This window comes from Chiloscyllium plagiosum, unplaced genomic scaffold, assembly GCF_037043375.1.
Source record: "Chiloscyllium plagiosum isolate Xiang-an unplaced genomic scaffold, Cpla_swu_hap1 HiC_scaffold_28, whole genome shotgun sequence".
Taxonomy (NCBI): domain Eukaryota; kingdom Metazoa; phylum Chordata; class Chondrichthyes; order Orectolobiformes; family Hemiscylliidae; genus Chiloscyllium; species Chiloscyllium plagiosum.
The window spans coordinates 35,226,250-35,252,134 of record NW_028270166.1 but is presented as its reverse complement, the minus strand read 5'-3'; positions in this window follow the sequence as shown (position 1 = coordinate 35,252,134).

The following is a 25,885-nucleotide window of genomic DNA, read 5'->3' as shown; positions in this document are numbered from 1 at the left end:
AGGTTGTTCTGAATCAGAATTTTAAAAATAGAGTAGATCTCTTTTCAAAAAGTTAGAATTGCCAGCTTAAGGGAAAAGAACAGGCGAAGGGAAGGAATTTGTAACTTTGAGAGAGTCAACACAGGCTCATGGTTAAAATGCCCTCCTTTTGTGCTTCATGGAAGATAAACTGCTGATTCTGACTACAACTACTAAAATAATGTTAACTCAAAATCTCGTCACAAAGTTTGCAGAGCAAGATAAACCCAGCACTCTACCTGCATTTGATGCACAAACTCTCCACTTTTAAAAATTACCCAACTGTGCAAATTGAAATAATAAATTATTGATGACCAGGAATCTGACTTCAGCTGTCAATCTCTTCAGGTATGATTTCAGACGGTCTGATGGTTGTCATGAGGACAGGACTATTGTGCACCATTAATCATTTTGACGCTTCTTGCAGTAAGAATGAGTCCGAATTTTATAGAGTACTGGGTTCAGAATGCCAATGTTTAACTGAGAGGTCTGTCGCAGGTTATGAGAACACATATTGTACTTTGGGTGGAAACAGTGAATGCCATTGAAAAAATAAACCCATTTTGAGAAGTGTTCCCTTTCCTTGAATTTTGTCTCAAACATATTTGGATTCAACTGAATACAAAGTTTTCCACAAATCAGAGCATTCTAGGTGCACTTTACAATGGATTCCATAAGATATAGAGCACAGAAATGGGCCATTTTGCTCACAAGAAGTCACCAGTCATACATTCTATTTCTACCATCTTTCTATTGAAATTTAAAATGTGACCATTCTGTGGCTTTAAAAAGTGTGTTTTGTCCTAGTTTGTTTAGCAAGCTAGGAACAGCAAAGAAGCAGCCACATCATTGGGGGTTTTCTACAGACCTCCTAATAGCAGTAGGGAGATCAAAGAACTCATAGGCCGGTAGATTTTGGAAAAGTGCAGATGTAGCAGGGTTGTTCTTCTGGGTGACTTCAACTTTCCCAATATTGACTGGAACCTCCTGAGTGCAGATGGTTTGGATGGAACTGTTTATGTCAGGTATGTTCAGGAGGGTTTCCTTATTCAGTATGTAGACAGGCCAACGAGGGGAGAGGCCATTTTGTATTTCATGCTCGGCAGTGAGCCAGGACAGGTGTCAGAACTCGCGGTGGGAGAACACTTTGGTGATAGTGGCCATAACTGCCTCACATTTACCATAGCTATGGAGAGGGAAAGGAGCAGTTACCGTAGGAAGATATTTAATTGGGGAAAAGGAAATTATGATGCTATCAGGCAGGAGTTTGGAAGTACAGATTGGGAGCAATTATTCCACAGATATGGCACAGCAGACATGTGGAGACTATTTCGGGAGCTGTTGTTGCGAGTGATGCACAAATTTGTTCCTCTGAGACAGGCAAGTACATGTAAGATTAAGGAGTCTTGGATGACGAGAACAGAGGAGCTTCTTGTCAAAAGGAAGAAAGCAGCTTACGTAAAGTGGACAAGCAAGGGTCTAAGCACAGTTTTAGAATTGCTACAGGATTGCTAGAAAGGAGCTCAGAAATGGACTGAGAAGAGCCGGGGTGGGGGAGTGCATGAAAAAGACTTGGCAGGAAGGATTAGGGAGAACCCAAAGGCATTTTACTCATACATGTTGAATAAGAGAATGATCAGGGAGAAGGTAGGGCCGGTCAGGGATAGTGTAGGGAATATGTGCATGGAGTCTGAGCAGATAGGGAAAGCCCTAAATGAGAATTTTTCTTCGGTTTTCACTAAGGAAAGGGACCTTGTTATGAATGAGAACTTTGAGGAGCTGGGAAATAGGCTTGAATAGATCAAGATTGAAGTTGATGCGCTGCAAATTTTGGCAAGCATTAAGATTGATGAGTCTCCAGGGCCAGGCCAGATTTATCCTGGGTTGCTCCGGGAAACAAGAAAGGAGGTTGCTAAGCCTTTGGTGAAGATCTTTGCTTCATCACTTTCCATGGAAGTCATACCAGAGATCTGGAGGGAGGTGAATGTTGTTCCTCTTTTCAAGAAGGCTAACAGGGAAATCCCTGGCAATTCCAGACCAGTCAGTCTTATATCTGTGGTCAGCAAGGTTTTGGAAAGAATTCTGTGGGATAGTATTTATGACTATTTGGAAAAGCAGAGCATGATTAAAGGCAGAGAGCATGGCTTTGTGAGGGGCAGATCATGCCTCACAAATCTTACTGAGTTCTTTGAGGAGGTGACGAGACCGATCGATGAAGGTCGAGCAGTAGGTGTGTTGTATATGGACTTCAGCAAGGCATTTGATAAATTTCCCCACAGTAGGCTCATTCATAAAGTCAGGTGGTATGGGATACAGGGTGATTTGGCTGATTGGATTCAGAATTGGTTGGCTGACAGAAGGCAGAGAGTGGTTGTAGATGGGAAATATTCTGCCTGGAGGTCAGTGGTGAGTGGTGTCCTAAGGACTCTGTTCTTGGGCCTCTACTCTTTGTAATTTTTATACATGACTTGGATGAAGAGGTTGAGGGGTGAGTTAGTAAATTTGCAGATGACACAAAGATTGGAGGTACTGTTGATAGTATCAAGTGTTATTTCAGGCTGCAGCATAACATAGACAGGATGCAGAGGTGGGCTGAGAAATGGCAGGTGGAGTTCAACCTGGATAAATGCAAAGTGATGGATTTTGGAAGGTCGAACTTGAATGCTGAATATAGGATGAAAGACAAGATTCTTGGAGGAATAGAGGGATCTAGGTGTTCAAGTGCATAGATCCCTCAAAGTTGCCACCCAAGTGGATAGGATTGTTAAGAAAGCACATAGTGGTTTTGGCTTCCATTAAAAGGGGGGATCAAGTTTAAGATCTGTGAGGTTTTGCAGCAACTCTCTAGTACCCTGGTGAGACCACACTTGGAATATTGTGTCCAATTCTGGTTGCCCTATTATAGGAAAGATGCGGAGGCTTTGGAGAGTGCAAAGAAGGTTTACCAGGATGTTGCCTGGACTGGAGGGTTTGTTTTATGAAGAGAGGTTGACTAAACTTGGACCTTTCTCTCTGGAGAGAAGGAGGAAGAGAGATGACCTGATCAAGGTATTCAAGGTAATGAGAGGCATGGATAGAGTTGATAGCCAGAGACTTTTCCCCAGGGCAGGATTGGCTGGCATGACGGATCATAGTTTTAAGGTGTTTGGAGGAACGTATAGAGGAGATGTCAGAGGTAGGTTCTTTACACAGAGAGTTGTGAATGCATGGAATGCGTTGCCAGAGGTGGTGGTGGAAGTGAAGTCATTGGGGACATTTAAGTGACTGCTGGACCTGCACATGGATAGCAGTGAATTGAGGGGTGCGTAGTTGGGTTATTCTATGTTGGATTAGGAATACTCCTTGATACAACATCGTGGGCTGAAGGACCTGTTCTGTGTTGTACTTTTCTACATTCTATGTTCTATGCTCTTATTTTACAGAAAGGTTGGAGGAGAGGTGCCAAGCTGTCTATGAGAATGTAAACTATTTGTGACGCTTTGGTTTTTTTTAATGTTGGAATAAAAGTAAGCAGCCTGAATGGGTGTGGTCAAGCTCCCACAGAACCAGGATCTTTAATTAGCTTTCAACAATTGTTACTGGGGTCTCGACAGGTTTGGAAGGCAGTGGATCTCCCCCAGCTACATTCTCCCTCCGAGTTTTCTCTCAGAATTGACTTTTGATATTTTTTCCTCCTAAGTTGATGAATAAATTGTGTTTTGCTTTAAATCTGGTAGTTTGTCCAACCTTACATTGACCTTTAATATAAGAAAGAGTTAGGGTCTAGATTTTCTTCCTAATATTTTGAGGAATTTGATCTGGTCCATATATGCCAGGAGAAGCTGGTGAAAAAAATTAAAAACAGTCATAACCATTTATTTTCTTCTCCCTAATATGCTCGTCAAGCTTCTCTTAATTTCACCTGCACCATTCACTTTGATCAGTTTATGGGTTTGAGACTTCCAGTTTATTTCAGAATTTACAATTGGAATTCTTGATGACTAAGTTATGTTGATTGCCTCTTATTCTGCCATTCCCCACAAGTGGAAACCAAAATTATTTCATTATCTTGAAGACTTCTATTTGACCACCCCCAGTGCCTTCCTTTTTCAGTCTGACTTTTATAGTATGTATATATCTATGCATTTTTGTTTCCCATTTCTGTTATGAGCACCCCAGCCCTCATCTGACGCTTCCAATTAAACATGATTTGATAATCCTCTATAAGGTCACCCTTCAACCCCCTATCGGCGCTGCCTCGTGCTCCCACAAGGAGGTTGAACAGTTCATCCACTTTACCAACACCTTCCACCCCGACCTCAAATTTACCTGGACCGTCTCAGACTCCTCCCTCCCCTTCCCAGACCTTTCCATTTCTATCTCGGGTGACCAAATCGACACGGACATCTACTATAAACTGATTGACTCCCACAGCTACCTAGACTACACCTCCTCCCACCCTGCCCCCTATAAAAACGCCATCCCATATTCCCAATTCCTTCGTCTCCACCGCATCTCCTCCCAGGAGGAGCAGTTCCAAAACCGTACAACCCAGATGGCCTCCTTCTTTAAGGACCGCAATTTCCCGCCAGAAGTAGTCGACGATGCCCTCCACCGCATCTCTTCCACTTCCCGCTCCTCCGCCCTTGAGCACCGCCCCTCCAACCGCCACCAGGACAGAACCCCACTGGTCCTCACCTACCACCCCACCAACCTCCATGTACAGCGCATCATCCGCCGTCATTTCCGCCACCTCCAAACGGACCCCAACACCAGGGATATATTTCCCTCCCCTCCCCTATCAGCGTTCCGAAAAGACCACTCCCTCCGTGACTCCCTCGTCAAGTCCACACCCCCCACCAACCCAACCTCCACTCCCGGCACCTTCCCCTGCAACCGCAAGAAATGCAAAACTTGCGCCCACACCTCGCCCCTTACTTCCCTCCAAGGCCCCAAGGGATCCTTCCATGTCCGCCACAAATTCACCTACACCTCCACACACATCATCTATTGCATCCGCTGCACCCGATGTGGCCTCCTCTATATTGGGGAGACAGGCTGCCTACTTGCGGAATGTTTCAGAGAACACCTCTGGGACACCCGGACCAACCAACCCAACCACCCCGTAGCCCAACACTTTAACTCCCACTCCCACTCCACCAAGGACATGCAGGTCCTTGGACTCCTCCATCGCCAGACCATGGCAACACGACGGTTGGAGGAAGAGCGCCTCATCTTCTGCCTGGGAACCCTCCAACCACAAGGGATGAACTCAGATTTCTCCAGTTTCCTCATTTCCCCTCCCCCCACCTTGTCTCAGTCAAATCCCTCGAACTCAGCACCGCCTTCCTAACCTGCAATCTTCTTCCTGACCTCTCCGCCCCCACCCCATTCCGGCCTATCACCCTCACCTTGACCTCCCTTCACCTATCGCAATTCCAACGTCCCTCCCCCAAGTCCCTCCTCCCTACCTTTTATCTTAGCCTGCTGGACACACTTTCCTCATTCCTGAAGAAGGGCTAATGCCCGAAATGTCGATTCTCCTGTTCCCTAGATGCTGCCTGACCTGCTGCGCTTCTCCAGCAACACATTTCCATCTCTGATCTCCAGCATCTGCAGACCTCATTTTCTCTTCATGGTTATATAAAGCAAATCCTGGATAAAATCCAGGCTTGGGCTGAGAATGACCATCCCCAACAAGACAGAATATAATCTTCACCCAAGACGTTATCATTATTGAATCCCCCACCATCCATAACCTGGGGTTACCTTTGACCATAAACTGAAGTGAGCCTGTCTTTTAAAAACTGTGACTATGAGGAGCAGATCAGGCATGAAGATTTCTGTGACAAGCAATTAATACATCTGAAAATGAGTTTATCACAAAAACGTATTTTGAATCATAATAACAATCCACCACCAGGTAACTCAAAATGACAAAACCACTTCCTGGTTAGGATATGGTACAGCAGTGTGTTTCAAACTCAAAAAAAACTGCCCAAAAACCTTTTCAACACTCTAATTGATGTCTATTGTAGCACTGCTGCCTCACAGCGCCAGAGACCCGGGTTCAATTCCCACCTCTGGCAACTGACTGTGTGGAGTTTGCACATTCTCCCCGTGTCTGCGTGGGTTTCCTTCGGGTGCTCCGGTTTCCTCCCACAGTCCAAAAATGTGCAGGTTAGGTGATTTGGCCATGCAAAATTGCCCGTAGTGTTAGGTGCAAGGGTAAATGTAGGGGAATGGGTCTGGGTGGGTTGCGCTTTGGGCGGGTCGGTGTGGACTTGTTGGGCCAAAGGGCCTGTTTCCACACTGTAAGTAATCTAAAAGAACTAGCATAATTTTTGGAACAGCTTAATGCCCCAGAATGAATGGAAATTCCCAAAGGGTGATTAATTCCTGCTTTAGGGAATGGAATGGGAAGGCTGAGGGGACTTGGCTCTTACTGTGGGTTTGGCCAGTTTCCAGCACAAGGCATTTCAAATCAGTGCAATTGAGAAATTCAAATTGTACAGAATGTAAATTCTTGTTAAAATTCTGTGATATTTCACATGAAACATTTAAAATAGACCTGGTGCCACAGAGCAGAAATGAGCTGATGTTTTAACAAAATATGATCAGTTTCTGCCCAGATTCCTTTATTTTGGTGACATGGCAAATCAAATTTAGACTAGCTAAGGCTAGGAATTCATCAAAATAAAGCATTAAAGCTTGATGTAACTAATAAAAACAGAAAACTACACAATAGGTTGATCATTGAAGCTTTAAAAAATACATTATGACTCAGATTTTATTTAATAATAAAAGTTACACTAAAATATGTATCTTTTCAGTGTTTTTTGAAACACAGAAATCAATTACAACACAGTTAGGAAGCACAGACAATCCACATGGAGTGTACTGCTGGCTCAGTAGATCATTGCTATCCTACTGACTGATAAGTCTCAGCTGATGATAACCAATATGTATATAGAGCTCTACTCAATGACTTTTGAAGGCTTAGTGCTAAATGTTAGGAGGCTTCTAACTTTCCCAACCAGTTGGCAAACATTTAAAACACTCCCATTTTAAAAAAGTTGTAAGATGAGTCAAAGGAGAGTGTTTTTCTTTGTAAATTTGGCAGTGCATTAGATCATAATGATACTGCAGCGAGTGTGATTTTCTTTCCATGAATAATTTGTACACCTTGGCTTTGAAGAAGTCAATGACCCTGAGTTATGGTGCAAGTTTTATGTCAGTGCTCCTCCAAAGCTGTGTTTTACTCGTTTCAGCGCAATGACTTTAACCCCTTTATCCTGAAAAGTAGCAGCGCAGATGATTCCAGCTTCTCTACTAAATAAGACATATCTTGTGTAAGTGCTTCCTTTCAAAATAATCTCACAGATAATTCCCTTCCTAAGATCTTGATGCACAGGGCTTCAAGTTAAAAAAATCCTGTTTTTCTTTCCTCTAAGACTAGTACTAATTGGATAATTCTCTTTAGTTAGTATTCTGCTCCTTTAACAGAATCTGCAGTCAAAAGAATTCTCTGCAAATCCAAAGGTATTCTGATTTGTTAATGTTACTTCCCATTTATAATTCTATTGTTCTCTTTTCAGCACTACAGGATGATGCATTGCTTATCACTGGACTGCTTGTGACCCCCAGCTGTTCTCCAAAGGACACAAAAGCACACAAAGCTTTTCCTAAAGTATTTCATTGCAAAACAAATTTATGATTCATTTTTTTGCCTAGTAATCAAAAGAAAATCTAAACACGCAGCTCACTTTGAAAGAGGAATATTACTTGTTTTTCTCAAGCAGTTTAATATTTTGAATATATCAAATCATACTATAATTCATATAAATGATCTTTTGAGAATATTAATTATCAGGGATGTAAATTATAGCTGGTGAGACAGACCAATATGAAAATAAAATGTTTTAGCAGATTTCCTGCCTTTGCAAAATAATTATTATACAGAACAATAGACCAACAATCAAATGAGGCAGCGAGACAGAGAGGAAGAGAAGTAAAGCAGGATCATGGAATGATTCTGGTAGAAAAAGAATACATTATTCATTAGGGAAAAAAAGAATCACAAGATTGATTGATCAAAGAAAGCGAGTGGGCAATTCCTGAAATCAGAGACGATGGGTAAGATTTTCCATTTCCTAGAAATGGCAAGGCAGGTAGCAGGAAGGATGGTTGCTGGTTGGCAAGAACGCTTCAGCAATGAAGTTTTGGACAGGGAGCTCCATGAGCGATCTGTGCAACCCAGCAACCATCATGGCCTTTAAACCAAGAAGCCTCCCTGACAGCACTTAATTACCTGTGGTAAGCTTTGTCACAGGTTTGAGCAGCATATCTTTGCTCGTGTCCCACATTCAGTGCAAAGAACACTAAATCTGACTAACATTTCTCCGCTGGCTCAGTCCTGGAATATATAAGAAGACAGAAAATAAGAACAGGAGCACTCATCTGACCCTTTGAACTTATTCCACTGTTCAACAAGATTGTGGGTCATTAGTTACAGCTTCCTACATTATTCTTATATCCTTTAGTTCCCTTCGGCTACAGAAATCTATCAATTCGTGGTTTAAATATAATCAACATTGACCAATTTTCTGTGGTTGGGTATTCTAAAGGTTCACATTCTTTTAAATTAAAAATTTAGTCTTCCTCTCAGTCCTAATTGAGACATTCCTTATTCTGAGACTCTAAGTTCATTATGAATACTTTGCTGAGTTCCAAGAGACTCATGTGTATTAGCTCATGGGGCCCACTTAGACACAGTGAAGTGTTTACAAAGGTCTTAAAATGTGAAATCGCGTTGTACAACTTTTCATGTTGATCACAGAGGAATTCACATCTCTTTTATAAGATTAGAGGGACCACAATCATTGTTAAAAATGTTGGATACACTATATTTGCTCTGATCGTCTGAGTCATTAATTGTAAATAACTGAGCTTCCTACTATTACTGTGGTACTGCATTAATTATAGTTTGACAATATTATTCCCACGTGCTATTCATGGTTTAGTAACCAATTCCTAATCCATGCTGATGAATTATTCAAGACCCCTTGAATTTAATGTAATAACCTCTGAACCGGACCTTATTGAATCCAGAAACATTTTGTCTGGTTTCCCTTTATCCATTCTGCTCAATACAAACTGAAAGAAAACCTTTAGCAGATTTGTCAAAGACGAATTCTTCTTCATAAATCCCTATTGATTTTTCCTGTTCATTTTATGTGCTTTTTAAAGTACCTCATTATGACATACATAATATTAGATTTTTAACATTTTCATAACTATTGATGTCAAGGTAACTGGCCTATAGTTCTCTCTTTTATCTTGCCTTTTCAGTGTTAATAAACATTATTACATTTTCTGTGTTCCAAGCCATGAGGACTATTCTATAGCTTATGTAATTCTGGAAGATCAAAACAAATATCTCCAGTGTCTCTGTAATCACCTGTTTAAAAAGTATTCCAATATGTCCAATAGGAGATTTGTTGGCATTTACTTTCTTCAGTGCTGTTTGTCTCCATGCTAAGAAGTTCATAAATTTCATTAGTCACTTCACTCCCCAATACTGCATAATATTTTTGACTCTACTGCCATGAAAACTATATTTGTTTAATATCTCTGCCTCTTCATTGTACCCCATTATAATGTCCTTACCTCTGCCTCCGATTGATCCAATTTTGCACAAAGCACATTTTGCCTTTTTTGCACATGCAAAAGCATTTACAATTTGTTGTTAACATTTCTCATTTACTCTCATATGCAATTTTCTCTGCATCAGTCACTTGATCCCCAGTTTTTGTTCCCAAGTTGAGGATGCAGCCAAAGAGGAAGTTCTGGTTCTATTTACCCAACTTTTAAGATGGCCTCGCTCACTCCCAATTTTGGTTCTGAGAGGTTAGCTGGGTTCAATGATCCAGAAAAAGCTGAGGAGGCTGCCAGTTACCATGGAGTGTTGGACAGACAGAATGCCTTGGAATCCATCACCATACTTAAAAATTAAAATAAGAAAAAAAATAAAATGTTTCACCACTCTTGTATCCTCAAGCTTGCAACTATATGCAGTCCCCATGGCCACAGATGTCACCAGTATCTCTCAATGGCCCTCTGCCCATCCAAAATGGCCCCCAAATCCCAATTCTAACTTATGCTAAAACATAGTTTGATCCTTTCCCTTTTCACTTACCATGCCAACGCTTGCCCATGTACAGAGGAAATAAAAGTTTATTTTAAGTTCTGTATTACACGTTACAACCTACTGGGAAAATTACTTTCATTCTGAAAACATATTTTAACAGCTCCCCGCAGGATTGGATCTTCTTGATAGTTCTTCACACCTCTTGACATTTCCTGAAATGTCTTGATAGTTCCTGACACCATAAGACCATAAGATCATAAGACATAGGAGTGGAAATAAGGGCATTCGGCCCATCGCGTCCACTCCGCCATTCAATCATGGCTGATGGGCATTTCAACTCCACTTACCCGCATTCTCCCCGTAGCCCTTAATTCCTTGTGACATCAAGAATTTATCAATCTCTGCCTTGAAGACATTTAGCGTCCCGGCCTCCACTGCACTCTGCGGCAATGAATTCCACAGGCCCACCACTCTCTGGCTGAAGAAATGTCTCCGCATTTCTGTTCTGAATTGACCCCCTCTAATTCTAAGGCTGTGTCCATATGTCCTACTCTCCTCGCCTAATGGAAACAATTTCCTAGCGTCCACCCTTTCCAAGCCATGTATTATCTTGTAAGTTTCTATTAGATCTCCCCTTAATCTTCTAAACTCCAATGAATACAATCCCAGGATCCTCAGCCGTTCCTCGTATGTTAGACCTCCCATTCCAGGGATCATCCGTGTGAATCTCCGCTGGACACGCTCCAGTGCCAGTATGTCCTTCCTGAGGTGTGGGGATCAAAACTGGACACAGTACTCCAAATGGGGCCTAACCAGAGCTTTATAAATTCTCAGTCGCACAACGGTGCTGTTATATTCCAACCCTCTTGAGATAAATGACAACATTGCATTCGCTTTCTTAATCACGGACTCAACCTGCATGTTCACCTTTATAGAGTCCTCGACTAGCACTCCCAGATCCCTTTGTGCTTTGGCTTTATGAATTTTCTCACTTTAGAAAGTAGTCCATGCTTGTATTCTTTTTTCCAAAGTGCAAGACCTCGCATTTGCTCACATTGAATTCCATCAGCCATTTCCTGGACCACTCTCCCAAACTGTCTAGATCCTTCTGCAGCCTCCCCACTTCCTTAGTACTACCTACCTCTCCACCTAACTTCGTATCATCAGCAAACTTCGCTAGAATGCCCCCAGTCCCTTCATCCAGATCATTAATATATAACGTGAATAGCTGTGGCCCCAAAACTGAACCCTGTGGGACACCGCTTGTCACTGGCTGCTGTTCCGAAAAATAACCTTTTATCCCATCTCTCTCTGCCTTCTGTCAGACAGCCAATCCTCAATCCATACCAGTAGCTCACCTCGAACACCATGGGCCCTCACCTTACTCAGCAGCCTCCTGTGTGGCACCTTATCAAAGGCCTTTTGGAAGTCTAGACAGACCACATCCACTGGGTTTCCCTGGTCTAACCTACTTTTCACCTCTTCAAAGAATTCCAACAGGTTTGTCAGGCATAACCTCCCCTTACTAAATCCATGTTGACTTGTTCTAATCTGACCCTGCTCTTCCAAGAATTTAGAAACCTCATCCTTAATGATGGATTCTAGAATTTTACCAACAACCGAGGTTAGGCTAATTGGCCTATAATTTTCCAACTTTTGTCTTGATCCTTTCTTGAACAAGGGGGTTACAACAGCGATCTTCCAATCATCCGGGACTTTCCCTGACTCCAGTGACTTTCGAAAGATCTCCGCTATTTCCTCAGCCACCTCCCTCAGAACTCTAGGATGTAGCCCATTGGGGCCAGGAGATTTATCAATTTTAAGACCTTTTAGCTTTTCTAGCACTTTCTCTTTTGTAATGGCAACCATACTCAACTCAGCCCCCTGACTCCCTTTAATTGTTGGGATATTACTTATATCTTCCACTGTGAAGAGTGACGCAAAGTACTTATTAAGTTCTCCAGCTATTTCCTTACGTCCCATCACTAGGCTTCCAGCATCAGTTTGAAGTGGCCCAATGTCTACTTTTGCCTGTCGTTTGTTTCTTATGTATTGAAAGAAACTTGTATAAGACTCTGGTGTAGTTGTATAAGACTCTGGTGCAGCCGCATCTGGAGTATTGTGTGCAGTTTTGGTCGCCATACTATAGGAAGGATGTGGAGGCACTGGAACGGGTGCAGAGGAGGTTTACTAGGATGTTGCCTGGTATGGTAGGAAGATCGTATGAGGAAAGGCTGAGGCACTTCGGGTTGTTTTCATTGGAGAAAAGAAGGTTTGGGGTGACTTGATAGAAGTGTACAAGATGATTAGAGGTTTAGATAGGGTTGACCGTGAGAACCTTTTTCCACGTATGGAGTCAATTATTATGAGGGGGCATAGCTTTAAATTAAGGGGTGGTAGGTATAGGACAGATGTTAGGGGTAGGTTCTTTACTCAGCAAGTCATGAGTTCATAAAATGCCCTGCCAGTAGCAGTGGTGGACTCTCCCTCTTTATGGGCATCTAAGCGGGCACTGGATTAGCATATGGAGGATAGTGGGCTAGTGTAGGTTAGGTGGGCTTGGATCGGTGCAACATTGAGGGCCAAAGGCCCTGTACTGCGCTGTATTCTTCTATGTTCTATGTTCTATCATTTCTAATATTACTGGCTAGCCTACCTTCATATTTGATCCTCTCCTTCCTTATTTCTCTCTTTGTTGTCCTCTATTTGTTTTTGTAGCCCTCCCAATCTTCAGATTTCCCAGTGTTCTTGGCCACTTTATAGGATCTCTCTTTTTCTTTAATACATTTCCTGACTTCCTTTGTCAGCCATGGCTGTCTAATTCCTCCCTGGATAATCTTTCTTTTCTTGGGGATGAACCTCTGTACAGTGTCCTCAGTTATACCCACAAACTCCTGCCATTTTTGCCCTACTGTCTTCCCCACTAAGTTCTGCTTCCAGTCGATTTTCGTCAGTTCCTCTCTCATGCCCTCATAATTACCTTTATTTAATTGTAACACCATTACATCCAATTTTGCCTTCTCTCTTTCAAACTGCAGACTGAACTCTACCATATTATGATCGCTGCTTCCTAAGTGTTCCCTTACTTTAAGATTTTTATAAAGTCTGGTTCATTACATAGCACTAGGTCCAGAATAGCCTGCTCCCTTGTGGGCTCCATGACAAGCTGTTCCAAAAAGCCATCCTGTAAGCACTCCATGAATTCCCTTTCTTTGGATCCACTGGCAACATTATTTACCCATTCCACTGCATATTGAAGTCTCCCATGATCACCGTGACCTTGCCTTTCTGACATGCCTTCTCTATTTCCCGGTACATGTTGTGCCTCTGGTCCTGACCACTGTTAGGAGGTCTGTACATAACTCCCACTATGGTTTTTTTGCCTTTGTGGTTCCTCAATTCCACCCACACAGACTCCACATCATCCGACCTTATGTCATTCAGTGCCATAGATTTAATTTTGTTCTTAACTAACAAGGCAACCCCACCCCCTCTGTCAACCTCCTTGTTTTTTCGATAAGTTGAAAATCCTTGGATGTTTAACTGCCAGTCCTGACCACCCTGCAACCACGTCTCTGTGATGCCTACCACATCATAATCATTCACAATGATCTGTGCCATTAGTTCATCCGCTTTGTTATGAATGCTACGAGCATTCAGGTAAAGTGCCTTAATGCTAACTTTCTTATCATTAGAGATATTGGAAGTCATAAGATGTCCTAAGTTATCCTTCCTTTTTGCTACATTCCCAGTGAGCCTCAAGTTTAAATCCGCCTGCACACATGCTATCCTGCTGCTTATCTTTCCATTTTACTCCATACTCCCTGTCGCTTTCACTTTCCCTTCCCCCCAATTCAGAAGTTTAAAATCCTACTGACCACCCTATTTATCCTCTTCGCTAGAACATTGGTACCAGATCGGTTCAGGTGGAGACCGTCCCAACGGTACAGATCCCCCCGGCTCTGAAACTGAAGCCAATGCCCCATGAAGTGGAATCCCTCTTTCCCACACCAATCCCTAATTTTCTTATCCCTATGCCAATTGGCACGTGGCTCAGGCAGTAATCCGGAGATTACCCTTGAGGACCTGTACTTCAATTTCCTTCCTAGTGCTTGGTATCCCCAAACAGGTCCTCCACACCAACTTTGTCTATGTTGTTAGTCCTGACGTGGACCACAACAACTGGATCCTCCCCCTCCTGCTCCAATATCCTTTCAAGCCGGTTGGGGATGTCCTGCACCCTTGCACCGGGCAGGCAACACACCATGCGAGACTTCCGATCTGGCTTGCAAAGCATACTATCTGTCCCCCTAATTATAGAATCCCCTATAACAACTACTTGTCTTTTTGCTCCCCCCTCTTGAATGGCCTTCTGCACCATGGTGCTGTGGTCAGCTGGCTCATCCTGTCCAGAGCCCTTTTCCTCATCCGTACAGGGAGCAAGAATCTCATACCTGTTGGACAAGGTCAAAGGCTGAGGCTCCTGCACTCCTGAACTCAGGTCCCCCTACCTGCCTCACTTACAGTCACACTCTTTTGTGTCTGATCACTAGCTGAATGTGAATTACTTAATCTCCCAGGTGTGACTGCCTCCTGAAACAAAGCGTCCAGGTAACTCTCCCCCTCCCGAATGTGCCGCAGTGTTTGAAGCTCAGATTCCAGATCATCAACTCTGAGCCGGAGTTCTTCCAGCAACCAACACTTGCTGCAGATGTGGTCACTGCAATTCACAAGGGGATCAGCCAGCTCCTACATCATACAGCAACAACACATCACCTGCCCAGCCATCTCTGCTTAGTTAATTACTTTATTACTTTGTATAAATTTGAGTTAAAATACTTTCTGATACCTCTCTGCTATAGTCTTTTTCTAAAAACCAATTATAGATAAACCAAAAAAGTAAATTTTTAACCAGTCACTGATAAAGTAATAGAAAATACTTACCTTAACAAACCAGAGTCCTTATTAACTAGGTTAGAGGAGGGCGGCAGGTGGGAGACACTACAGTTGTAGAGTCTCGGGTTTAGCCGCCTTCCTGATTTATATACTCTCTGCTTTACTTCCCGGCTGCCCCTCTGGCCATCGTCACTTCCTCCTGCTGCTCCCGCTCCTTTTGTGAAGAAAAAAAGACACCGCTGCCCACTACCGGTAAGTAATTTTAAAACAAACTGTCTTACCTTAGCTGCAGTCTTCCGGGTTCGTTTAACCTCAGCTGCTGCTCGCACTCAAAATCTGACACATTTGACAGGTCTTGACAATTTTCGCTGTTCTTCACATTTATTGTCAAGTTTGACATTTTTGACAGTTCATGTCAAGTGTAGCTCTCTTTGTCAGACATGACACTCCCCTGAAAATGTTATGCACCTTTAGGCACAATCTTCTCTTCTGTTAAGAATCCCAAAGAGTACCTTGACCACTCACATCTCAAGTGTACCATCCCGCAGAGGACCCAATGCACCAGAATATTATCCGTATGGGTATCTCCAAAATGGTAATCTAGTTACCCAAACAAATTTACAAAATTAAACCTGCTTTCAACTGGTCTAATATTACACACTCCAGATTTCTTACCACAGTGGAGCTGATGATTTAAATGTTCAGCTGCCTACTTCATAGAACCATCTACAAAATCATGTTCAGCAATTCTGCCATTGAAAGAACAGTCCATCTATGGAGTATAGTCTTAATACGGGGCTAAATATTATGATGATGATGAGTATTGGATATTCATCTCAACACACAATTGCTGAAGACCAATGATTTGGAAGTGTCAGTGTTAGATTGAGGTGGACAAAGTTAAAAATCACACAACACCAGGTTATAGTCCAACAGGCTTCCAAATGAACCTGTTGGACTATAACCTGATGTTGTGTGATTTAAACTTTGAAGACCCATGGGTTGCATGGAATTTCAACAATTTGAGATGTAAAGACACAAGGTGAGTTGATGATATATTGGTTATGTCACTGGATTAGCAATCCAAACCCCATTAATGCAATGACCATCTCCAACAAGGCAGAATTGAACCATTGCACCTTGACATTTAATGGCATTTTCATTGCTGACTCCCTTATTATCAACATCCCAGTGCTCACCATTGACCAGAAACTGAACCAGTTATTTTCTATTCTGTACCTAAGATTTTGTACCTAGGTACCCTTACACCTAAGATGTCACCAGGAATGGTAACATTCCATACTTTTCACTGTGCTCTTGTATCCCTATACTTGAGCACATGTGACAATAAAACCTTAATCTAAATCTAATTCATAGGCAAGCTCTGGCTACAAGAGGAAGTCAAAGTCTAGAAATCTTAAAGCAAGCAGCTCACCCATTGATTCTCCAAAACCAGCCCACCAGGAGTGTGGAGTGTGATGGAATCCTCTGTACTTGCTGAAATGAGTGCAGCTCCAACAACACTCAAGAAGCTTGACAATATCCAGGACAAAGTAGCCCATTTGATTTTCACCCTTCCAGCATTCTTCGACCTCAACATTCACTCATCAACATCAACTCTTCATCACCAACGCACAGTGGTAGCAGTGAGTACAATGCACTGTAATAACTCATCTGGCCTCCACTGGCTGCGCATTTCAAACCCAAGACCATCAAGAAGTAGAAAACTGGTACCAGACGGTATCACCTTCTCCAGGGCATTGAGGGATGGACAACAAAGGTGGGCCTATCTGAGCTGCCAATTTCTCATGGACAAATAGTTGTAAACAATAAGTCTCATTAAAGGGGGCTGATGGTACAGGAAACACATGGAGAAATTTCTGTCAGTCTTTGTAGATTTGCTTCCCTGAGGCTTGTGTAAAAGGTAATTCTTCAACACACACTAGCTGTTGAAGGCTTCAGACCACAGCAACAGCAGTTTCTCAAGGCTTTCAGGATCTAACATTTGCTATTAAGCCAAAGTTGACTCACCAGAGGGGTGCATACAGTGACACATTTTAAACACCTGCAATAATTTTAGCAATAAATTCCATTCACACTCAAACAATAACTATAAATGTATTTCATATGTATATTTAAAAACACATCCAATACTATTCAGTATGCAAAGAAATAATGTAGCCACAATGTTCAGAATAATTACTCAAGCTTTGCTTTGCGTTTTACTAATTTACCATTAAAGCTGAAAGCATGCATTCCAACTGCATGTGAACATCAGGTCCGTGACCCATGTCCAAAGGCTTTATCTATTACATATTTTACATTTATTAATCAGAGGTGCAATTAGCCATACTTGGATTCTCAATTAATTGCATGTTGCTAATAGTTAATGTAATTGGATGGCTTTGCATTTGACAAGACATACTGTCAATCAGTGGGGCCACAGTTCCTGGTCCAGTCAAATAATGACAGCTGGAGATCATCAACTTGTTAGTACTATCTCTCCCGACAGCAGGACATGCCCGTCTCTGATCTTTCACTTCAGAGAATCAGGTTGCCCAGAAGCAAATTTCAGAGATGTAGCCAGTAGCATTTCCCTGTTGGAAGATAACTGCTTTGAAAGGCTGACCACCTCAGTGCCAAGTGCACATAAAGCTGAAATCCCCATACAGTCCTAGCTGACGGGTAGAGCATCGAAGATGCACAGGAACATATTAAAGCAAAAGCAGCATGCAGATCAAAAGTGTTAAAGGAGAGCAGAACGATTTCTGAAATCTCTGTGAAAATTATATGTATTGCTTCAATACTGGTGCAGTTTAGAATCCAACAGAAAACAGTATTCTATGTAAAATTGACATCTTCACTCTGGCAATGATGAGTGTGGTGGCCATGTACAGAAGAAGAGAAAAGATGGGTGGTCACGCATAGGAGACTTGAAAGTTTGAAAAACAGGAGGATTTTTCCTCTTTTGTAGGGAGACTAGAAAGAGGGAACATAGTTTAAAAAATAAGAGCATTCAAAGGGGTTGGAACTTTTTTTTATCAGAAGGTCATATGTCTGTGGATTTCTCTTCCTAAGAGTTCAGTTCTTGAATTTCTTCAAGGCTGAGTTGGATAGATTTTTGATAGATTGGAATACAAGGGATGCAGACAGGAGGGTTGAGTTGAGAATATAACCAGATCAGTCATGATTAAAACATTGAATGGCAGAATGAACAAAGGCCCCTCAGAAAATTACTCTGAGGAGATAGTCATGGAGAGCAAAGAAAAGACAGGGGGGTTGAACACTTATTGTGCATCAGTCTTTACAATGGAAGATGCTGAAAATATCCCATTAATACTAAGGAATACAGGAAAGGGATTAAGTTTCATACAGTACAGAAGGAGTATTACACAAACTAATGGGGCTAATGACAGATAAGTAGCCCGGACCTGATGGCTTGCATCTGAGAATCTTAAAAGAGGTAGCGACATAGATTGCGTAATTTTCCAAAAATCTTGAATTCTGAAGTACCAGAGATTGAAAAACTGCCAATGTGACACCCCTCTTCAAAAAGAGAGAAAGCAAAAAAGCAGGTAACTTTAGGCATATTAACGTAACATGTATTGTTGGTAAAGTATTGGAATCAATTATTGAGGGAGTGAGAGCAGAATATTTGGAAAATCAGTTCAATCAAGCAAAGTCAGCTTGGCTTCATGAAAGCAAAATTGTGTCTCACAAATTAATCAGAATGTTTTTGAGAAAGTCTCAACCAGAGTGGATAGAGGGCAACCAGTCAATGTGTTATATTTGGACCTCTAGAAGGTGTCCGACTAGGTACCTCACATAAGATTAAATCATAATATAACAGCCCAAGGTGTTGTAGGATATTGCGGTGAATAGAGAATTGGCTATTGGGCAGGAAACAGCGAGTGAGGATAAGCTTTTACAGGATGGTGACCTGTGATCAGTGGAGGTCCACAGGATTCAATGCTGGCACCACAACCTTTTACCATATATATTAATAAGGTAGAGGAAGGAAGTGTCTGTACTGTAGCCAAATTTGCAAATGATACAAAAATAAGTGGTTAGGCCAGTTCTGAGAAGGATACGAACAGTTTACAGAGAGATATCGATACCTAAATAAGTGGGAAAAATGTAGTTGGCAAATGGAGTATGATGTGGAAAAATGTGAAGTTTTTCATTTTAGAAAGGACAACAAAAGAACAGTATTGTTTAAATGGAGAAAACCTGCAGAAAGCTGGAACATAAAGGGACTTGGGGTAAATTGTACACAAAACACAGAAATCTAATATATAGGTACATCAGGTAATCAGGAAGGCTTAATGGAATGTTGGCCCTTACTTCAAGAGCATTGGAGGAAGGTCTTACTGCAACTGTCCAAGGTCATGGTGAGACCACATCTGGACTATTGCAAGCTGTTTGGTCCCCTTACATAAGGGAAGGCATTGTTTCATTGGACACAATTTGTAAGAGTTCACTAGGATGATCCTTGGTATGGAGGAATTGTCTTAAGAGCAAAGATTAAACAGGTTGGAGCTCTAATCACGAGAATCCCCAAGAATTAGAGATGATCTAATTGAAACATATAGGATTCTTAAGGAAGAAAGGTAAATGCTGAGAGGATACTTCTCCTCATGGGAGAGTCTAGGACCAGAGGTCACAATCTCAGAATAAAGAGGTGCAAATTAAAGACTGAGATGAGAAGGAATTTCTTCTCTCAGAGGGTTGTCCATCTTTGGAACTCTATGCCACGGGGAGCTGTGGGATCAGAGTCCTTGTGCATATTTCAGACTGAGATAGACAGATTCTTGACCACTTGGGGAATCAATGGTTATGAGGATAGGGCAGGAAAGTGGATGTGAGAGATTCAGAGCAGCCATGACCCTATTGAATGGCTTATCCTGTTCCTATTTCTTATGGTCTAATGGTAGAGAGGCTCAAAGGCCTATGCATCCTCCTAAACCTGTTGCTCTGTTTGTATAGGACAGCTAACAGCTTGAGGAGGTAGGGGGAGACAGTTCAGCATGAGCTGAACCATACTAACAGCTACAATGTTCAAATGGAATGTCAAATGGGAAGTCAATGAGGTACTCAAGTAATATTTGTTTTTTAGAAAAGGATTTGGGCTAATATAAGCTATGGTGCCCCACGGTAATGCACTGCTCAGATATTATTCACATCCACAATGACATACATTGACTTGATTTCCCTAAACCATTAAGTTGAAAACCTTTATCCTCCAACCATTTCCTCTGCTGCCATATTCCACCTTCTATTTGCAATGTCCTCCAAGCTTGCATCCCATTCAATGTCCTTTTGATTCCTCAACCTGACATATCGTTCATCTCCCTCCTTCTCTTGCAATTGTTAGTCACATCTCATTCACCTCAGAGCAGCTATTTTCTGGAATTCCTTCTCTAAGAGGTTCCTGAACACCTGTTTCTCCAACCAAAGGCTTTTGGTCAAATTTTCCACCGTCGCTCTGCATTAAGGTATTTTTATTTTATTCTTTGCTGCAACACGACCTCCCCAACCTTACTCCCTATACACACACACATATGCATGTTCACACGCACACACACACCCCTTCATTCTGGAATATTTTCTAAGTTCAGGTTTGATTTGTAAAGCATTCCTCATAAATATATTGCCATGTTTGATCTGTTCAGAGGAAATTTGAAATTACCAACCCCTGAAACAAAAGGCTATTTCTTAATCCTCGGCTAATGAAGAGTTGTGGGTTCTGCGGCTCAGAATCTGCTCTCAGGAACTTTCCCTCAGGCAATTAAACAAATGTAATAGAGTCCCTGATAGATTGTACACCTGCTTTCAAATAAGTCTAAATTGGTGGGATTTAATCCTTCAGAGGGAACATTGTACATGTCAGCTGGAAGTATACTAAATGAGAATGATAAAAATTCATGATTGAATAGATTGTATAGGGAACCTGGGCGTGCCCAAAGAAGTGGAATAGTGTACCTGATGGGGTAAACGCAAGCCTGGTTAGCTAGTTGGTTAAGAATGTTGTGTTTAATAACACTGAAGGAATGATTCAACCATTGTACAGGCTGGGTGGCTCTTGAACTTGCATCTTCTATTTGCTTCACTATCGTTTCATGAACAGGCTGTTAAATGTAGAGATGTATGGACCACCATGATGTGCAAAGCTCAGACACTATGAGGAAAGAGCAAAGGAGAGATGAGGAATATGGAAGTTCTAAAGATGAGTCACATTACATTCAATACAGGCTAAATCTCACCTTTGTTTGGCTAAGTCCAAGTTGCATCAAGTTTTTAGAGGGCTTCTCGTCATGAGGCTTAGCAAGTTTTCTCACTATTTCTGACCAAACTGCCCTCATTAATTACTCACTACACCACTACGGTGTCTCTAATATCTGATTTCCACCCCATCTTACCACGTGCTGTTGCCAGAACAACTCCTGTTTCAGCAGAGCTCCCAGAATTCACTTTTGTCCCTTGTACCCATATTATCTTTAAAAGCCCTTTGTATATCTGGACAAACACCATCAGCCCATGGCTGCCCTGTACAGGTTCCTGACATTTGCCCCAGACATGGCAGATGGGGGGAAATCTGTACCTGTGGGCAGGGACCTGGAAGTACCTTTGGGCAGGGACCTGGAAGTCCTGCTGAATGGGGTGGTGCACAGGCAGGATTCCCTCTGCTGCCAGGAACAGCCGTGAAGGACATGACACTAGATCATGGCAGCCTGGTCTTAGATTGCTATTCGGGTTAAAGCAGTCTTGGCTGTTTGTAGGAATGTCCAACACTGTAGAATGATCAATGCCCTCCTCAGCTCTGCCAGGGTAAGTGCCATCATCTTCTCTCTGATACCTCACACTCACCCTGTCTCTAATACAACATCCACATCCCATCACTCACCCACTCTCACTATTGCCTGTGGTATCAACCTCACTCACTCTCACCCACCCCAACTCCGACACCGCTAACTCTACACGCCATCTGCACTGCCTGCTTACTCGATCGGGACACCTCTCCATCTGCACCGACAATAATATCTGTGCCACTCACTTTGGTCTTCCTCAATGCCTGCCCCTTATTCATTCCATGAGGACAAAAACCCACAGTGGGTCACAATAGTCAAGACAATCGGTATAACATCCATCATTCAGCTCCTCACCACTTATATGGAGAGAATCCAGATTCTGACCATACTGAGCAGGCCCTGAACTGGTGTCAGAGGCTGTGTTTGACTTATTGTGCTAGGATCATGAGAGCTATCCCCCTTGACTGGACTGGGACCTGCTGACAACAAGCTTCCTGGCTTTGTGGCTGTGCTAAATGGCACAGCAAATCAGCAGTAACTTAAGCCAGGCCGAGGAGGCACTGTGGAAAAAGGCAAGGCAATGCAAGGCAGGGATGTTGTGAGGATCCAGGTCAGCCCAGCGTAGGTAAACAATGTGACAGTAAGTGAAATGGACCAGTCCAGGAGCTGAGTGTGTGTCCCTGAGCACTCAGTGTCCTTGCTGCAGCAATACAATGAGAGTTACTAATTCAGCCTATGATGCAGCATTGAAGTGCAGTGGAGCTCTGTAAATGGATTCAAGATGTGCCATGAGGGTTCCTCAATACAATCAAATGTTGTTGATGCCCAGTGTCCAACATGGAGGTTCTTTACAACAAGCAGTGAGCTGAATCTACCAGGTACATGCTCTGGTTTCTCTGGTAAGTTTTTCCCAACATCTATTTTGCTTGGTTAGTTTGGTAAGAAAAGATGGTGAATACTAACAAGGTGAGTTATGCCATTAACTAGCAGTAATCCCCAGCAACTGGAATCTTGCCATGTCACTTGTGGAAAGCATAAAAGTTCCGTACTTGCTGCACAATTTCATCATAGCCATGTCATTCAGACCCTGGTACAATTCCACCTGTTGACTCTGGTCAGGGCGTTGGTTCCTCAGTCATGGCACCAAAAGTGACTCAGCTGTACAAAGGAGGAAGAAAAAGAATAGCAGAGCAACAGTTAGGGGAATTTCATCATCAGGATATCAGGCAGGATTATCTGTGGCAGTAGTTATTGTAGTTCCAGGATAGTGTGCTGCCTCTCTGGTACCAGGTCCAAGGGTGTCACAGGACATCATTCCAGGGAGAGGGTAGATCAGGTGGATGAAGGAGCAGTGGTCTGAAAGCTAGTGCTTCCAAATAAGCCTGTTGGACCATAACCTGGTGTTGTGTGATTTTAACCTGCTGTCAATTAGTTTACTTTGTAGTGAATGATGCATGCATTCAGATACAGAGCCTTTAGTTTTGTCTCTTTGTTGTCTTTGTAACATCCGCTCTTGATGTTTGATGTATTCTTAGATTTTTCTTCTCTTTATCCCTTCATGCCATTTTCTGATCTTCATTTTCCATGTGACTATCTTTCTCTCCTGCTTTGATTCTACCACTTGATATGTTACATTTACTCAATCTTGATGTATTGTTGTTTCGTTGTTTAGTGTGAAACCGTCCCTATTTCCATCGTTGTGTAGTTTGCTGGATTGTTGTGGTCCCAGCAGGTGCAAACCACCCCTTTGGTACAGCCACTTTTCTTAGAATTGATGCCAGTCCCAGATGGACCAGAACCCACTTCTCCCACATCAACCGAAGAACAACCTATTAATTTAATTAATCTTATGTGCCATCTGCCAATTGGCATGTAGCTCAGCTGATAACCCAGAGATTATTATCCTCTTTATCACTCCATTTAGTGACTAGCTTCTCATTCTGTCCATGCAGCGCTACATTCCTAGCACTACCAACGTTGTTGGTACCTACATGGACAGCAACATTAGGATCCTCCCCTCCCATTCTAAGCTCTTGTTCAGCCCTGAGCAGATACGCAAACCCTGGCAATGGGCAGGCCACACAGTGTTCTGGACTCTTCCTCACAATATCATCCCCTTCACTATACTTACCACAACTATCAACACACTCCTTTTTGTTCCTCCCCACATGAATGGCCTCTGCACCACAGTGCCACTGTTAGTTACTCATCACCCTCGCTTTCATTCAGACAAACTGAAAGAACCTCAAATCTATTGGATAATTACAAAGGCTGAGGCTTCTACATGTTTGTTATGCAGGTACCCTTACCTGCCTCACTCACAGTCACAACCTCCTTTCCCTGACACCTGGCGAAATCAGAAGGCCTTACCCTAAAAGATATAGCGGGTTTCCAGTACAAAATATCCAGGTAACCCTTTCCTCAACCATTGATGTCTTACATTGTAGTTTCGTCTCCAGTTCATAAACTCTGAACTGAAGCTGCTCAAGCTACAAACACTGACTTCAGAGGTGTTTGCCTTAGGTCATATTGGCTTCCAGGTGCTCCCATTTGCTGTAGCTGTGATACATCACCTTCCCTGCCATCTTTGAAATGTTTTAATTAACTCCTTCAAGAGTTTATTAAATTGTTTGCTTTTATTTTTATATTTTATTAATTGTACAACCAGCTCCTGTACTATCGTAAACCTTAGGATTAGAATAGGCTTTAACTGTTTTCCAAATACAAGCCAAACAGGTGTCTTCTTCCCCTGTAATAGAGGGAAAAACAATTCCTCGAGGGTAAAAAACTAAAAGAAGCAAAGCAACTGGCACCTCCTCATCTTCCTCATTGAACTCCCTTATCCACCACATTGTCAACATTCTGGTCCAAGTCACACTCGGTATCAAGAGTGCCAATTATGTCAATTATGCGTGAGCCACCGGAAGAATATTTCTAATGGACTAGATGGCTTTTTCACATATCAAGTGTTTTATTTTGTCTGTGTCTCTGGTCGTTACCAAGGGACAATGAGCTTTAGAGGATGTGGACGGTCCAGTTAGGCAGAACTGATTCACTTTGCAAATGTCGAAGACCGTCTTCTTGACTTTGCAACATCTTGACTCTTGATGGGTTTTGCAGCGAGTGCTGGGAGAATCATTAGCTCATTCTGTTCAAATTGTCCTCTGCTTTGACATTGCTTTTCTGCATTTCAAAATGTTAGCTGCAATTTTTGAAGTTTCTGGATCACTGGATTACCAATTCATTTAAGTAATCTAGGTTTCCTCCCTGAGTATTTGCACTTTAATGGCTGAGAATTGAATTGACAATTCGAAAGAAAATAGCAGCTTCAACAATATAATTGCGGAACAGTGCAAGTACGAAAGGTCTTTTAAAAGGTAACTGCAGCCATTGAGCATGGCCACACCAAATATCGGTGTTTAATGTACAAGGTCTGTCTCTAATCCTGTCCCCTGAGGTTACCAAATTTTGACCACTTTCTTTTCTGCATACTCAAACCAAAAGTATTTTTACATTGGACGAGAGTCATTAACCCCTTCCAAGAGATCAGAAGAAATCATTATTGCAAATTGGCTGGAATTTACAGGCCCTCACCAGGCGCTTTTATTGAGGGGGAACATATAAAATTGGAGAGGTAGCTAGCTCACCACCATACCCTCCATCTCCAAGCTCTTGCACAGACAGAGAGAGAGCTATCTGTCAGCTCATTCCCTCTTCAGCCCACTGTGGTCTTTCACTGTTCAATAAAGGGATGATTAATGGCTTAATTCTGTCTCCACCATTGTTGTTTAGTAGAGGACAGAGAGAAATGGTCAGACCACATTATCACTGTCTGAGGTGAAAAGGCAAGAAGGAAGGGGGTTCATCCTTTGGTGTTCTCCTGTATGTGTCAGGCTCACGCACACAAGGTGTTACCCTCACTCCTTTGTAGCTTTAGTCTTCCAAAACTCTTCCCCTCCACTTTCAGGGTTCATGATATCGCTGCCACCCAAAAAGACAGGAATAACTTTAGTTTCGGTACCTCCACCACCTT